This window comes from Podarcis melisellensis (genome assembly GCF_964234715.1).
Source record: "Podarcis melisellensis genome assembly, chromosome: 3".
Taxonomy (NCBI): Eukaryota; Metazoa; Chordata; class Lepidosauria; order Squamata; family Lacertidae; genus Podarcis; species Podarcis melisellensis.
Genome location: NC_138530.1, coordinates 95,589,517 through 95,605,458, shown reverse-complemented (window position 1 = coordinate 95,605,458; position 15,942 = coordinate 95,589,517). Strand labels below are relative to the sequence as shown.

The 15,942-nt window shown below is 45.3% G+C and overlaps 1 protein-coding gene across 1 annotated transcript in view; it reads left to right on the top strand.

The window, feature by feature from the left end:
* Window positions 1–332: 332 nt before the first annotated feature.
* The window catches only part of TRAPPC12 (trafficking protein particle complex subunit 12), a gene marked incomplete at its 5' end in the record, with an annotated part of 224,703 nt that continues 209,093 nt past the window's right edge, over window positions 333–15,942 (top strand). Inside the window, one exon of the mRNA XM_081906140.1 lies at window positions 333–337. The remainder of the gene's footprint in view (window positions 338–15,942) is intronic.

The window sequence follows — 15,942 nt, the reverse complement described above, 5'->3', positions numbered from 1 at the left end:
ACCCCAGAGTCGGTCAAGACTGGACCTAATGGTCAGGGGTCCTTTATATGGCAATGCAGGTTTTCCATGGACTGCCGTTTGGTCCGATTTAGCGGTAAAGACTGGGTTTTTGCAGGGATACTCAGGAACAAGGAAAGAGTGACCGGACACAGAGCTTTAAAGCTCAGACCGTGCCTATAAAGCACAGAAGAAATGTAAATATGCCTAAACCCTCAGAGGCTGGGTAACAGCTACAGGACTGGAGACAGGTGGGACCCTGCAGGCAATGATTATTATAATTGGCTAAGCAGAAAGGAGATGAGCAGAAGCATGTAGGAAGCTCCTTGGTCAGTGGAAATGTGTTAATATGATTGTGGGTGACTGGAGAAAGACTGCCCTGTGAGATTTGGGGTGTTTAGAATCTTAAGGGAGCTATGCCTCACATTGTCCAACAGAGGATCTTCCACTGCTTTACTGCCTCTCACAGAAGGTATACAGTGGTACCTCAGGTTAAGTACTTAATTCGTTCCGGAGGTCCATTCTTAACCTGAAACTGTTCTTAACCTGAAGCACCACTTTAGCTAATGGGGCCTTCTTCTGCTGCCGTGCCGCCCAAGCACCATTTCTGTTCTCATCCTGAAGCAAAGTTCTTAACCTGAAGCACTATTTCTGGGTTAGCGGAGTCTGTAACCTGAAGCGTATGTAACCTGAAGCATATGTAACCTGAGGTACCACTGCACTACTTATTTTAATCAGTTGCTGACAAACCTTTGCATGACAAGACAGAATGTTTGTGAAAGTTTCATGACATCAGAGAAGCTCATCCAATCAGGGGCTCTACCATTTCTTTCAGGTGAAAAAAACTGGGCAAAAGCACCCAACATATTTTAAAGGCTTTGGTCTTAGCCGAACTGAAACTCTGCTCTTCAAGTATAAATACTAGTAGAATCCAGTTCCCTCCATTTTCTTACACAGCAAAAGAGGCACATGCAGGAAGACATTGCCACAAAGTGCCTCTCAAATGACTTCACAGATTTACCATAAATACAAACTACTTGAGCTCCTTAAGCTTCATAACAATATGGCCCTGGAAGAGGAAAATAAGTATCCGCAATTGAACTTGAAGAGCGGGCTTATTCACAGCAGCTAAAAATGCAGACAGGGCAGGCGGAGATGGTGCTTTGGAAGCTCCAAATGAGAAAAGAGGGGGTACACAGCAGCACTGCCGAATCATAAATAAAATTGCTCATTTCTGCAGCTGTGCAGAGCAGAAAGAGGATCATGTGGGACAATGAAAGGGAAAAGATGTTTACTTTGAAAAGATGAAAGCAATCACTGGAAACAAGAACCCTCCACTTAGTCAGAAAGAGATGCATCTATAACCATTGCATTCCAGAGCAGGGCAATTATATGTTGGGAATCCTTAGTCCTCTTCAGTGTAGAGGAAAGACATGAGGGGGGAGCAGGGGCAATTCTGTGCCCTCACGCCATCAGTCTCTCTATTGTCCTTCCTGTCACCTTCATGGAGGGGAACTGGCTGAAGCAGGGACCCTCCTGTTCCTGCAGAGGCTCCCTGTGCACTTTAAAACCCTGGAAAATCAGAATTCGAAAACATGCAGCGATTCCCCGGGGATACACAGGGTCTCCCACTTCGGACAGTTGCTTCCCATGAGTTGGGGTCAACAAGAGCAAGTATTAGAATTATCAATTACATTTTTAAATTGCTTGTTACCAAAGGTCTCCAAGCGACCTTCGCAGCTTACACTGCCGCATGGTAGGCACGATGATGCGTTCTTACCAGTGTTCAATCAGCTTCAGAGAGAGACCTGTGCAACTTGTGCTTCAGTCTTAATCCAACTTTTTTTTCCCATAGTCCAGAGCTCTTCAAAGCACCAAGGAGCTGATCAGGCTCCAAAATGCCCGAGTGGGTGCTCAGAACTAATGAATGTTATGTTGTTTTTCATAGCGCAATTTTAATGCTGGCATGAGGAGCCATGCCCACAGATGCCACTTTGAATAGAGACAGGATAATCTGTTCAGCCCATTGCCAGGTGACTGGACTTTAATTCCAAGGATAATCCAAGGATAAAACACCTGAAGATTCGACTGGCAATGACTGGGGGTGGGTGAGGGAATTAAGCTAAAATGAATATCTGCTTCCTTGAAAATGCAACAATCTGGGATAACCCAAGACTGGATAAAGCAAGGGATATTTAGCATTGCCTATAGAGAGATGATAAAGGGGATCTCAATGTACATTGAAACACAGACTACTGCACTTCAGTTATTATTTGGCAACACAACTTGAATGACAACTTATCCAACTGTCTCACCTTCTGCTGTCTAGCTACAGATCTGAAATATGCATGATCAATTAGACACTGATAATTTAAGATATCGTCTGTAATATCCTTCAATAAAAATACAGAACAGCCCATCCAACAAATAATAATAATGACGACGACGACGACGACGACGATGATGATGATGATAAACATATAAATGCAGAAGAAACAATCAAGAAACAATCAGCAGGACCTAGAGTGCAAGCATTGCAGTTGCAGAAATCTTCATTGAATATCTACAAACAACTCCTAAAACAAACTAGAACCTGACTTTGAATAGATAAGACTAGTTATCAGAATTCACATTGCCACTTCAGCCTCAACTGGAGAAACATGTCTTACAACAACTTTAACCCCCAGTTATAGCTCATGGGGGGGGGCGACAAGAGTTTATTTGACTCTGGACAGATTCCCCAAGATAGGAGTGAAGCCACGTGCACAACACTATAGATGGAAGGCTCCTGGTGCAAATCTAGAGCATATGCTCTCGTGGTGTCCAGCAGTGTCTCATGGGCTTCGTGGCTAGAACACTGTTTGCATCTATTTGCAACCACATTTCTAGGCCCTTGACAAACATGTGCAATGGTGGCTTCTTAGGATGTTCTCTGTAACAAGATGGGGTTAGGGGGGAAATGATATTTGGGTCACATTGTTCCAGGATAAAGAATGACATATGTACACTGGTAAACTCAAGGCAGGGCTTTGAGAGAGATGTCTGGGGGCCCCCATCAACGGAATGAGCAGGCGAGCTCTGAGATGTAGAGGAGCTTGCTTACAACATTTGGAAAGAGTTCAAGGGTTTTCCTAAAGAGCTGAAGGGCTCACCTGCATGACCTACTCAATGTTTTATTATGTTTTCATATATGTTGGAAGCTGCCCAGAGTGGCTGGGGCAACATAATCAGATGGATGGGGTACAAATACTAAAACTTTTAAATTATTATTATTTATTGAGCATTCATGCTGATTTGTTTGCATAAGCCTTATGCAGAGGCTAGATTTTACCTGGTATCCATTGAGCTTTGTTCTGATTTGTTTGTGAGGAGCAACAAACATTCATCCTACGTATATACATCCCAATATGCTTGTGCAGTGTTTATAAGTCTTCTTGTTAATGATTTGGTTATTCAGCATTTCCCTGTGACTCAGCTAACCGATTCCTTTTTTAAAAAGTGGATTTGCTGCACTGTAGAAACAGAGGGCTTTACTCCACTTTAAGTGCACTTGCCTAAATATCCTTGAACCCCTCCTGCAAAATGCTGACAGTTTCGCAGTGCACTAACATAATGCACCACAACATAGATAAAGGATAGGAGCAGCCGTCACCTTGCCCTCTGTCTCAAACCACATGGGATCATTCTTCAGGAGCACCTTTGTCTCTGGTATCTGAGATATAAAAAGTAATCACAATTAAAAATGTATTTTTCCCCCCAGTTGAATCTTGAGTATATTTAAGATCAGGCCTTTCAAACCTGCTGTGACTCTTGTCCCCTGTCTGCTGCACACAGAAATCTATTTTGACCTCCCTCTGCACCAAAACCTGAAATGAAACTGTGTCCCTCCCACGCTTCAAGCTGCTCTTGTAAAGAAAAAGAAAACATGCAGCCCACGTTTTCAGTTAGGTTTTTTTTTGTTAGTTTTTTTAAGAAAGCCATCTAAAATTGCATTATAATGGATGGAAATATTTCCGGACTTGGAACTGCCAAGCCCCTTCTTCGAACACTTCAGATGCGCATGTTTGAATTGTAATTTGTGTTCATTACAGTGGAAATCAACTTTACCGAGAGCGACAGCCTCTGCTGAGTCCTCCCGCAATGTGTCAGCAAGAGTGGCAGTCTTCCCATGTGCTACCAGTTTCGTAAGTGGATCATAGCAGGTGGCTTATAGCTTTGAATGCCACCGACTCCGATATCCTCTGTCACTTGCACATGCTACATATGAGATTGGTTAGTGGAGCCTGATTCTTCTGCAGACCAAGGCGCAAATGTAAAAAATAAGCAGAAGTCAGCCAGGTTGGATGGTTCTGTACCAAGAACTGCTACAAGTCGCCTATTCATATTTCTAAAGCAGATTGACTGGACTGCTATGCTGCGAAATAGTTTGAGTTTTTACCTGGATTTCTTGCCTTAAAGGGGAAAAGAGGAATTTAAGGGCAGCAGCCCCAGTAAATTCAAATGACAAGTTGTGGCCAATATTTAACAGTAATTATACAACTTCTAGAAAGGGATGTGGGTGGCACTGTGGGTTAAACAACAGAGCCTAGGACTTGCTGATCAGAAGGTCGGCAGTTCGAATCCCTGCGACGGGGTGAGCTCCCGTTGCTCGGTCCCTGCTCCTGCCAACCTAGCAGTTTGAAAGCACGTCAAAGTGCAAGTAGATAAATAGGTACCGCTCCAGTGGGAAGGTAAACGGTGTTTCTGTGCGCTGCTCTGGTTCGCCAGAAGCAGCTTAGTCATGCTGGTCACATCCCAGAAGCTGTACGCCAGCTCCCTTGGCCAATAAAGCGAGATGAGTGCCGCAACCCCAGAGTCGGCCACGACTGGACCTAATGTTTAGGGGTCCCTTTACCTTTACCTTTATAGAACTACTAGAAAGAAGGGAGCATCAAGATTCAATGATGCTCTGCCCAAGCTACCTAAAAATATCAAAGATCAAGAATTGGTTGAATTGGGGCCAAGAATTGATCGATCCACATACACAAAAAAAGAAAAGTATCCTTTTCCATTGCTCATTTTAATATCCTACATTCACCATCCAGAAAGGGGACAGAATAGTGGGGTAGGAGAGCTGAAAACAATGCGCCAGTATATTTCACATATATTGGCAACCAATGTGCCCCTTTGGTTTCAGATAGTACATGGGTAAGACGAGTCTAAAAAGCCTGGGATGCAAAATTTCACAGCCCTCTCGCGGCTATTGTGGCTCATTTACCAGAAGTAATGTATTTAGTGTTAGCTCTGGAAGTGTGTACTTGATTCCGACCAAACAAACCTCCGAGAGCACAATATATATCAGGAGTCTTCATTTATATATGAAAGTATAAGTATAAACTTCCATAACATGGTTGTTCTGTGGGTAAACATGGGCATGTGGGAAAAGCATAGGTGCCATCTTCCTTAGAGGAAAGCTGAGATTGATATTTAGTAAAGAAATACGTTTCTGCGCTGCAATTGAACAGCACGGCAGTGCTCCTAATAAGTCGTTCCTGTGTCTGATGACGTAATGCAGGGTGGTAGGTAGGTTAAAGAACACAACACACATCCCAGCTGAATAAAGATAGGGAGAGAAACATAAATAGGTCAACACAGGCAATTGGAGCTGAGAGCAAAGTACCACCCATACTTTCCCTTAAGGCTAAATCAGTCATCTTCCCAGAGTACATTTCAGGCAGCAAAATGATTTGCAGAAGTGCTCATGTGTCAGTAAATACTAATACAGGAAGCAGAAGTAAAGCAATGTTTGTTCACATATGTGAGTGCATACATTAAGTCACATTCTCTGATTAAAAGAATGAAATCAAGCTCACTGACCTAAAATATATTCCAGAAACAGGAAAACATTTAAAATCCTAATACTCAGAAGCCCCGGTTCTCAGTCTTTAGCTTCACTGCTAGCCTACTTAATCAACAAGATGAGCCCGGTGATTCCCTACCTGTTGCAAATTGCTGTTCAGCTAGTGGACTTGGCCTAGTGTTGGTCAGCAGACTCTGCCCGATTGGTGGATCCAGGACTGTCCAGTTGAGGGATCCATGCTGTGTGCCACACCAAACTCAGATACACTGAAACCAGTAACCTCATGGACATGTTTAACCAACATTCCGGTCTCAATACTTTAATCCCATGTCACATGCACCCAGGGAACAAATATGGGACTGGGCTGGATTAGAAAGAAATTAGAAAATGGTGAATAATATGTACAGGGGAGAGAGATAAAAAGCCCTGGGGCCAAGAACATGGATATGTAGAGTCCCTCATCCCCTTTGGGCCAAGGTCCATAGAAATAATCTCTCAAGCACCAGAAGAGCCATGCCCAGCCTTCTCTGTGCAGAAAAGAAACATAACTCCAGCATTGGATTCTTCATGGAGCTGCTTCAAGGCATAGACAGGATGATCAATGTGCTGCATCATGAAGAAAGAGCGAGTACTGGGCTGTTTCCCTTTAGTTATCTGTTCACTACTGCAGAGAAAAACAAATAGTATTAGAAGAAATGGGGCATACACTATTGACTTGCAAATAACTGAGTGCATTGCTGAGGCAGGTACTGTACATCGTGAATCCGCCTCTCATATTACTGAGCACAAGGCAACCATGCATGTGTGGTCTTTATTGGCTTCCCTTGATTGGAGAATGATTGATATTTATCTGATCTATTGTCACTAGCCGTACGACTGTGTTTGAGCAAGGAGTGGATATAGAGTACTGCTGAGCCAAAACCCTTCTCTACAGGGCTATATTTTGAATAGGTCCCAAACCCCGCGTAGCAGCTCCCTATTAGGTAAAGATAAAGGATCCCTGGATGGTTAAGTGCAGTCAAAGGCGACTATGGGGTACGGCACTCATCTCACCTTCAGGCTGAGGGAGCCGGTGTTTGTCCACTAACTAAATCGCTTCTGGAGCAACGGAACATTGTGATGGAAACCAGAGAGCACAGAAATGCCGTTTACCTTCCTGCCACATTGGTACTTATTTATCTACTTGCACCAGTGTGCTTTCAAACTGTTAGGTTGGCAGGAGCTGGGGCAGAACAACAAGAGCTCACCCTGTCGCAGGGATTCAAACTGCCAACCTTCTGATTGGTAAGCCCAAGAGGCTCAGTGGTTTCGACTACAGTGCCACCCACGTCCCTAGTTCCTATTAACCACTCAGGGCAATGAAAACATTTAGGCCAAAAAAGGGGGACCCAGATTATGATCACCATTCAACTCCTTCGGCCTGTTTTTTGTTCCCAGAAATAACCAAGCTTGTGTATCAGTATTAGTACTGGCTCTATGGTTCTTGTGATATCTGTTGCCTAGTTTTATGTGGCTTGCAGTGTCTCCTCCTGCCAGTCAGCTGAAAAGTAGGGGGAAGAAGGGGAAGAGGCTCTGGCTGTAACCACCTTCCTCTCTTTGCTCCTCAGGTCTTCCTGCAGATTAGCCCTGAGATCTATGGGTATAGAGCACTATACAAATTTATTAAATAATAAAATAATAGAAATTTGCTTGTGTAGTGGTGTTGGTGACAAAATGGCACCTCTTCCACCTGCCAGGGAAGGAGAGCTGTTGAAGACCCACATCAGGAACATAGCAGGAGTGAAGATCTACCTGGGAACAAGAATGGCAGCGCAGCAACAGGTGTTGCATTCCTTGGAGGGCAGATGTCTGCCCCTGTGGATCCTGTCACCTGAGGCAGTTGCCTCGCCTTGCCTCCTGGGTGGGCTGTTAACTCTTCCCTCCCCAATGAACAGTAGGAAAGAGAGGACAAGGTTGCATTCACAATGAGAGACTCCATTCACTCTCTGTGTGTATGTGTGTGTCTCACACACTCCATCCATCCAATGGGTGGATTTCTCTTTCTCGCTCTCTCTTTCACTCACTCACTCTGTCACACACAAAATGGATGGATGGATGGGTGGATGGATGGATGGATTGTGTGTGAGAGAGAGAGGGGGGAGGGAGGGAGGGAGGGAGGGAGAATGGATCAATGTGTTAAGTATAAGTGTGAATGGATTCACAAAGAGCCCTCATCAATGCATATATGCCTAAGCCACTTATTTGCTCTTCAGGTCGGAAGGTCTTGAAAGCTCGAAGTCTGCTCATGTGTGTACTATGCAGACCTGTTTTAGAAGAACGATGGCTAGGAATTCCCACTGACTTTATTTAGGTCATGAAACAGACATTCAATGATAATAACTTTCAGATATTATTGAACTGACCCCTCTTTGAACTGGCCAACTGAAGCGTTGGAAAACTCCTTCCTCCATTACCAGTCCCCTGAGCCATCAAGAATGTATCGGTGAGGAGTTAGTTGGGAACTGCAGAGAGAATGGAACTATATATTTGAGATAATTTGGATGCATGAAAAAATGCTGGAATAGAGGGCTGCAACGCATCTCCCGGTCAACAATAAAAATCTGAATACTACGCAACAAATTAGGAGGCAAGGCAATGGATGCATCCATTGAGGAAAGAGGCAGACAGAAACAATCAGATGCATCCAGTGATTTATTTATTTTTAATCATTTAAGGCAATTTTGTTCTTTCAGGAGCATAAATAAGTCATGTTTTCAGTTTATCCCTATACTCTGAATTCAAATGGTAGATTTGTGTTAGGAAAGCTTTAGGAACATGCCCCCTAAGTGAAGTCAACAGTATTCTCCACAGTCTTGCACTTTCTGTAGCCCTTTTATGCCATTGCAACGGGAGTGTGAAATGCTCCTCCATGAGAAACTTTACATCCACTTTGCACTTATGCATGTGACTAAATGAAGTTCAGGGTAGCAGGGTCGAAGTGAGAAAGGCCGACAGAGTGTCATAGGATATTTCCATTCTTTCAATCTTTATAGTAAAATACTAAACAGATACCAAACATCCATTGAGTCTTACTTAGCAATCATCTGTCTGGCATGCATGGATTGAATTTATAAAAAGCAGCTTGGGCCCATTTATTTTACAAAATGTATCATTAGCATATGTTCAGACTCTGCTCTGGCCATTTAATTTCTCTGCATGTTCTAGGACAGGGCCCCTAAACTAAGGCCCGAGGGACCTGTTTATCCATCCCGCAACAACCCCCATCACCCACTCTTACCGACACTGTGCTGCACAGCTGCCCCCTTCTGGGTCAGAGGAGCACCGGAAATAGCTTGTGCGCATGCGCGTTATTTGCACATGCGCGTTATTTCCGGTGTACATCTGAGTCGGAGGAGGCCCGTGCACATGTGCACAAGCTATTTCCAGTGCTCCTACGATCCGGAAGTGCGCCAGAAATAGTGTGTGCACACGTGTATGGGCACACGCTCCCCCGCCCTCCAGCCCGCCATGCGATCGGCGCTGGAGACACCAGCCCAAGGCATGGTAAGTTTTCTGACCCCTGTTCTGGGAGACCAGGGAGGAGAGGAGCTGCTCACAGCAGGACGGGGAGACTCCCTGGGTTCTTCAGCATCCTGCCTCTCTGCCTCCTGGTTCCACCCCTCTCCAGCCTCGGCTTCTACCTCTGATGCTGGACCACTCTCTGCCACAGCCTCTTCCTGCTCACTAAACCCTGTTGCCTCTTCAGCTTCCGACACGTCCTCTTCCCACTCTGCTCCCTCTTCTCCCAATGACCATGCATCATCGTCCCACTACCACCACCCTAAGCCTGAGCCTTCTTCCCTGGGGGGTTTCTCTGCTGGTGCCTCCCACCATTCCTCTGCATCCAGCCAGTCCCTGACATTGTGTTTCGGTTCATGTATCATTTCAAAAAGTGCAAATTACATAGGTTCACCTTTAAATGCAAACTGAGCAATTTTTCTCCCCCATCCCTATTCACCCACCAAAGAAGCACAATCACGTTCCCCTAATGCCTAGGCTGAAATGTTTTGTTGCTGGTAAAATATTAATCTTTTTTCCAGCTACTGTATCTGTCTGTACAGTGAGCATTTTGTACAACTTGGCTAAGGGGGTTACATCAAAGGGGGTTACATCAAAGGGGAGGAGCTTCTGTGTGTGTGGGGGGGGTGATTGACAGCAAGGGGGCAGGTAGGCAGCATTGTGAAGGCTGAAGGAGTTGACAGTGGGTAGGGGTTTGGGTGAAGTCTAAAGGACAGGGTTGGCGGGTGCCGTGGCATGGGGCCTGGGGATAGACTGGGGTGGTGAGCAACACGAGCAGGGACAGCAGTCAGGATTCATTCATGAGCCCCATCGATGAAAGCCCTCCATAATGAGAGGTGCAACAGGGCTTCCCCCCCTCCATCCCACACAATTCTCTGGAGGGGTTTCGGCAGAACCCATTGAACAGTGTGCAAGATGGAGAGGAGGGAAATGGTTTCATCAGGCAACCAGTTCATTGTAGCAGGACGTTGAATTCCACCCATAATCTTTCATTTCAAGTAAAACATAAAAATGAACTGCATGTTACTTTGTTGTTGTTTTCTGTTCGTCTAAAAATGATAAATACCAAGGCACCATCGTAATAACTAGGTAGACAGGGCCCAGCCTTTGATATAATTAGGAAGCCTCCCACTTTCCACTCTTGAATATACCTGGGTTCATTAGAACACACATTTACACTGAGCTGAATCCAACTAAGAAATTCTCAATGTAGACTCACTGAATTCATGGCAGTGATGGATCTGATAGAACTAGATTCAACCCAATGTGTGAAGTAGGTGAATGATGGGTATACGCATGACGCTTCTGTCTCTTGTTGAAACAGCAAGTCATTGGTACTCAATAACCGCAATAGCCATTTCCCCCTGAACTACCATTCCTTGCCCTCATGAAGCTCCCTGTACTACACAAACAGAAGTATCAAAGTTAGCAGAGAGAAAAAGAGCTTCGTATACATACAAGGGGGAAGATGCACAACCCCAGGCTGGGTTGGCTGAAGAGTCCCTTGTGCACAGAGTGCAGCATAATCATTTCCGTGAGCATCGAACAGAAAGCTCTCAACTGGATTTCTTCTCTCTCTTCATCTGGGAAATGGGCATGGCTTCATTTCCAGAGATGGGTGGCCAGTTTCATTTGGTCCCTTTCCCCTCCTTTTCATTTTATAAAAGGCTATTACGTCTTGGCCTACCTCAGTGACCTTTTTGCTTGGCTTTGCCTCTTGCACTCCTCTGAGGACCTGCCACCCATTGCAGGACTGGAGTCAACGGCCTGCCAATTCTGGTGGTGGATTCTATAAGGCCAAGAGGGTCTGAGAACAGCTGCAAGGAGCAGCACCAGCCACTGACTTTGCAGTAGTGATTTCAGGACTCAAAGATCAGTATTTTTTCTTGCCAAAATGCATTCCAGCCCAAAGGGAAGGGCAAAGAAAGAGGCTCCCCTCCGGCCAGCAGGTGCCCAAATTCCTTGGCGGGTGGAAATGGGAGCCTGAGTGGAGTTCTTCTGTCTGGGGCTTGGACCGTCAGTCTAGCTCAGCCAACTTAGTGCACGGACACTGCCTACTTGGTTCTTTTCTAGCCTTGTAGTTCAGGAAGTGTATTTGTGTATATTCTGTAATAAAATGAGAACTGCAATAGCACCGAACATGAAGACAATATAGGGCATGGGATAACCATGCCTTATCGTGTAGGGGAAGGGCTCAGTGATGGGACATCTGCTTCGCATGCAGAAGGTCCTAGGTTCAATCCCAGGCATCTCCAGGAATTGGGGTTTGGGAGAGCTCCTCAATCCGAAATTCTGGAAAGCTGCTGCCAAATCAGTGTAGATAGTTCTGAGCTATATGCCTCCAGTGATTTGATCCCAGGCAACTTCCCTATGTTCCATGGTGATTGCCATGTAATGGGAAAGCGAAGGTGAAAGCTGAACCGCCGCGCTATCAGGGATCCATTCTTTTGTTTGGAGTTTGCTGGTTTCTCACTGTTCAGTGTAAGAGCGTGCACATTTCAAACAACATGACCACTCCTGCAACTTCCTTAATGGGATAGGCACAGGCTAATCAAGTTATGAAAGATGAATACTTTTTAAAGAGTAGCAGAAGAAAGTAAAATCCTACCCTTGTAGCTCAGGTCAAGAGAGAGAGAGAGAGAGAGAGAGAGAGAGAGAGAGAGAGAGAGAGAGAGAGAACTTTCTAGAATTTAAGAAAGTTACAACATTTCACATACAAACTTTTAAAAATTGATTACACTATGGCAGATTAACTTCAGGTAATCCATTTACCTGCCATGCAGGCACAAGTTCTTAATCCATTCCCTAAAACCTTCTCATGGGGCTTGCTGTCAAAGGGTTTCTAAACCTGATAGTTTAACTCATGCTGATAACCTGTTCCACTTGGCTTTCATTTTGTTCTTGTATGGGGGCAAAGCAAAATTATAGACTGTGTTTATAGCAACACAAACAAAATTTGTTCCCTACTCAGGATGCCCCATTGGGTGGATATTTTCGGCTAACCCAGAGTAATTACATCACATTAGTACCATCAGAGCAAGTCTGAAGCCATGAATACAGCCAGAGATTATAGTTTTTGGATGCATGGGAGACTGGGGATAGGAGAAGAAAGAGTTGTTTCTGTCATAAGTATTTATTTTTTTATAAAAAGAAGAAACATCATCCACAACATATATCCCTAGGACATCGTTTATTTATTTACTTCATTTCTGCTTTGCTATTTCTCCCCCAAAACATGGGTGGCACTATGGTCTAAACCAATGAGCCTATTGGGCTTACCGATCTGAAGGTCAGTAGTTCAAATCTGAGTGATGAGGTGAGCTCCCATTGCTTTTCCCCAGCTCCTGGGACCTAGCAGTTTGAAAGCTTGCAGCACAAGTAGATAAATAGGTACTGTTGTGGTGGGAAGGTAAACGACATTTCCGTTCACTCTGGCACTCGTCACAGTGTTCTGTTATGCCAGAAGTGGTTTAGTCATGCTGGCCACATGACCCGGCAAGCTGTCTGTGGACAAACACCGGCTCCCTCAGCCTGAAAGTGAGATGAGCGCCACACCCCATAGTTGCCTTTAACTGGACTTAACCATCCAGGGATCCTTTACCTTTTTATCTTTTTACCTTTTTTTACCTCTCCCAAAAGAAGCCCATGACAGCAAAGCTGCTCAATAAAAATACAATTGTTATAACAAATTAAAACACATTCAAAATCTGCAGCCTTTTAAATTGAGTGTAGGAGGTTATTGTTTTTATTAATTACTATATTGTGCAGGCTGGGACGCAGGTGGCACTGTGGGTTAAAGCCTCAGCGCCTAGGACTTGCCGATCGAAAGGTCGGCGGTTCGAATCCCTGCGGCGGGGTGCGCTCCCGCTGCTCGGTCCCAGCGCCTGCCAACCTAGCAGTTCGAAAGCACCTCCGGGTGCAAGTAGATAAATAGGGACCGCTTACCAGCGGGAAGGTAAACGGCATTTCCGTGTGCGGCTCTGGCTCGCCAGAGCAGCGATGTCACGCTGGCCACGTGACCCGGAAGTGTCTCCGGACAGCGCTGGCCCCTGGCCTCTTAAGTGAGTTGGGCGCACAACCCCAGAGTCTGTCAAGACTGGCCCGCACGGGCAGGGATACCTTTACCTTTACCTATATTGTGCAGGAAGAGTTTGGAGGCTTTTGCTTTCACTTAACTGTGGTTTCTGAAGCTAGCTTGTTGAAATTGATTCTAGTTAGTGTTTATCACTCGGACGCAGGTGGTGCTGTGGGTTAAACCACAGAGCCTAGGACTTGCCGATCAGAAGGTTGGCGGTTCAAATCTCCGCGATTGGGTGAGCTCCCGTTGCCTGGTCCCTGCTCCTGCCAACCTAGCAGTTTGAAAGCACGTCAAAGTGCAAGTAGATAAATAGGTACCGCTCTGGCAGGAAGGTAAACAGCGGTTCCATGCGCTGCTCTGGTTCGCCAGAAGTGGCTTAGTCATGCTGGCCACATGACCCGGAAGCTGTACGCCGGCTCCCTCGGCCAATAAAGCGAGATGAGCGCCGCAACCCCAGAGTCGGTTATGACTGGACCTAATGGTCAGGGGTCCCTTTACCTTTACCTTTAGTGTTTATCACTGGTTTTGGTCTGGAAAACATGGGGGAACTTAAGTTAACTGAAAGCAGAAGCAAAAGCCGCATGGAAGAAGAAAACAGAGGGTGGGGATGTGAGGTCAAAGTTCACTGCAGTGTGTGCACATCATTTGCAAGACGTTGGTTAGTGTGAGGTGAAAATGTGGCCTTTTGGTCCCAGGTGACCATCCTGTAATATCCCAATCTGAAGAAATAAACATTCAGACTTTAATGTGCCTCAATTCTTTTCATTTCTACATTTTGTGGAAGGAGATATATTGGCCTAGAAGTCATCTTGTGATATTTACTCGAACATGTCTTGAAAACAAAGGTTAGGTTAGGGAGCAGGAAATGAGAGAGCTACAAGGAAGGGGCTACATTTCTTCTTGGCATTAGATTGCTTCCAAATTGAATCTTGAGCATCTATTTTCAAAAGGCCTCCTGCCGAGCTGGGCTTTGTGTCCTCTGAACTCGAATCCACACAGCATGTAGAGAAGCGAACAGCATCTGTCTAGTTTTGCTCTCATCTCTTGCCAAACAAAAAAGGATGCATTTCCTTGTACCAGACAGCACGTCATAAAAGGACAGATTGACAGTCCTTCTCTCTCATCATTGCTTGGAGTTCATTACAATAAAAACAACTTCCCAAATGCAGGGTTTTTCAAATAATAATAAAAAAAGCCTTCCCTCCCTCCTTTGTTTTGTTGTCTCATCAGCATCCTGCTAATCCAGATAACCTTTGAATTTTTATGGGCTTGTTTTTGTAATTAAGCACCGTCATGCTCACCCAAGGCTCCACTCTAAAGGGATGATCAGACACTTTCTTTAGTCCAGGACGGCATAATGATTTATCAGCCATAAGAGTCCTTGAAAGGGAACGTGTCATCCATTTTGTTACACCAGCAAAAGTAAATAACGTAGGGTGGAGTTTAAGGAAGGTGATTGTACAGACATAAAAGGAACCCAAGTGCATAATAGCATAGGTGGGCCTTGAATTTAGGACAATGAGCTTAACACAAAAATTAAAACCTCATCAAGTATTACTAGATCAGCTCCTAATAAATTAATGTGATAGAATTAGTGCCTGAGATAAAAAGGCAGCCCTGACCATTAGGTCCAGTCGTGGCCGACTCTGGGCTTGTGGTGTTCATCTCACTTTATTGGCCGAGGGAGCCGGCATACAGCTTCGCTGTTTACCTTCCCGCCGGAGCGGTACCTATTTATCTACTTGCACTTTGACGTGCTTTCAAAGTGCTAAGTTGGCAGGAGCAGGGACCGAGCAACAGGAGAATATATATGGGGAGAAATACCTGGGCTGAATTAGTCTTCAGACTATCATTCTGAGAGTGATCTTGGAAGGGAAAAGGGAATCAAACAAAGGAGAAAGTATTGTAATAATGGGCGATTTCAGCAATCCTCTGTAAGGAACTGAGGAGTGGTGGGAGGTGCCAGGAAAGGTAAAGGTAAAGTACCCCTGGATTGTTAAGTCCAGTCAAAGGCGACTATGGGGATGTGACGCTCACCTCGCTTTCAGGCTGAGGGAGCCGGAGTTTGTCCATAGACAGCTTTCCAGGTCATGTGGCCAGCAGGACTAAACCGCTTCTGGCGCAACAGAAACCAGAGTGCACAGAAACACCGTTTACCTTCCCGCTGCAACGGTACCTATTTATCTACTTGCATTGGCATGCTTTCGAACTGCTAGATTGGCAGGAGCTGGGACCAAGCAACAGGAGCTCACCCCATCGCGGGCATTCGAACCGCCGACCTTCTGATCGGCAAGCCCAATAGGCTCGGCGGTTTAGACCACAGCGCCACCTGCATCCCAGAGGAGATCCCGGAGGAGGAAGGTTGAGAAGAGATGCTGGAAACTGATGGGACAACAGGGTTTTGTGAACAGGTGAAACCTGGGACAGGGAGAAGTTCAGGCTTCGAGGCTGGTGTAGAGGATTTTGTTTG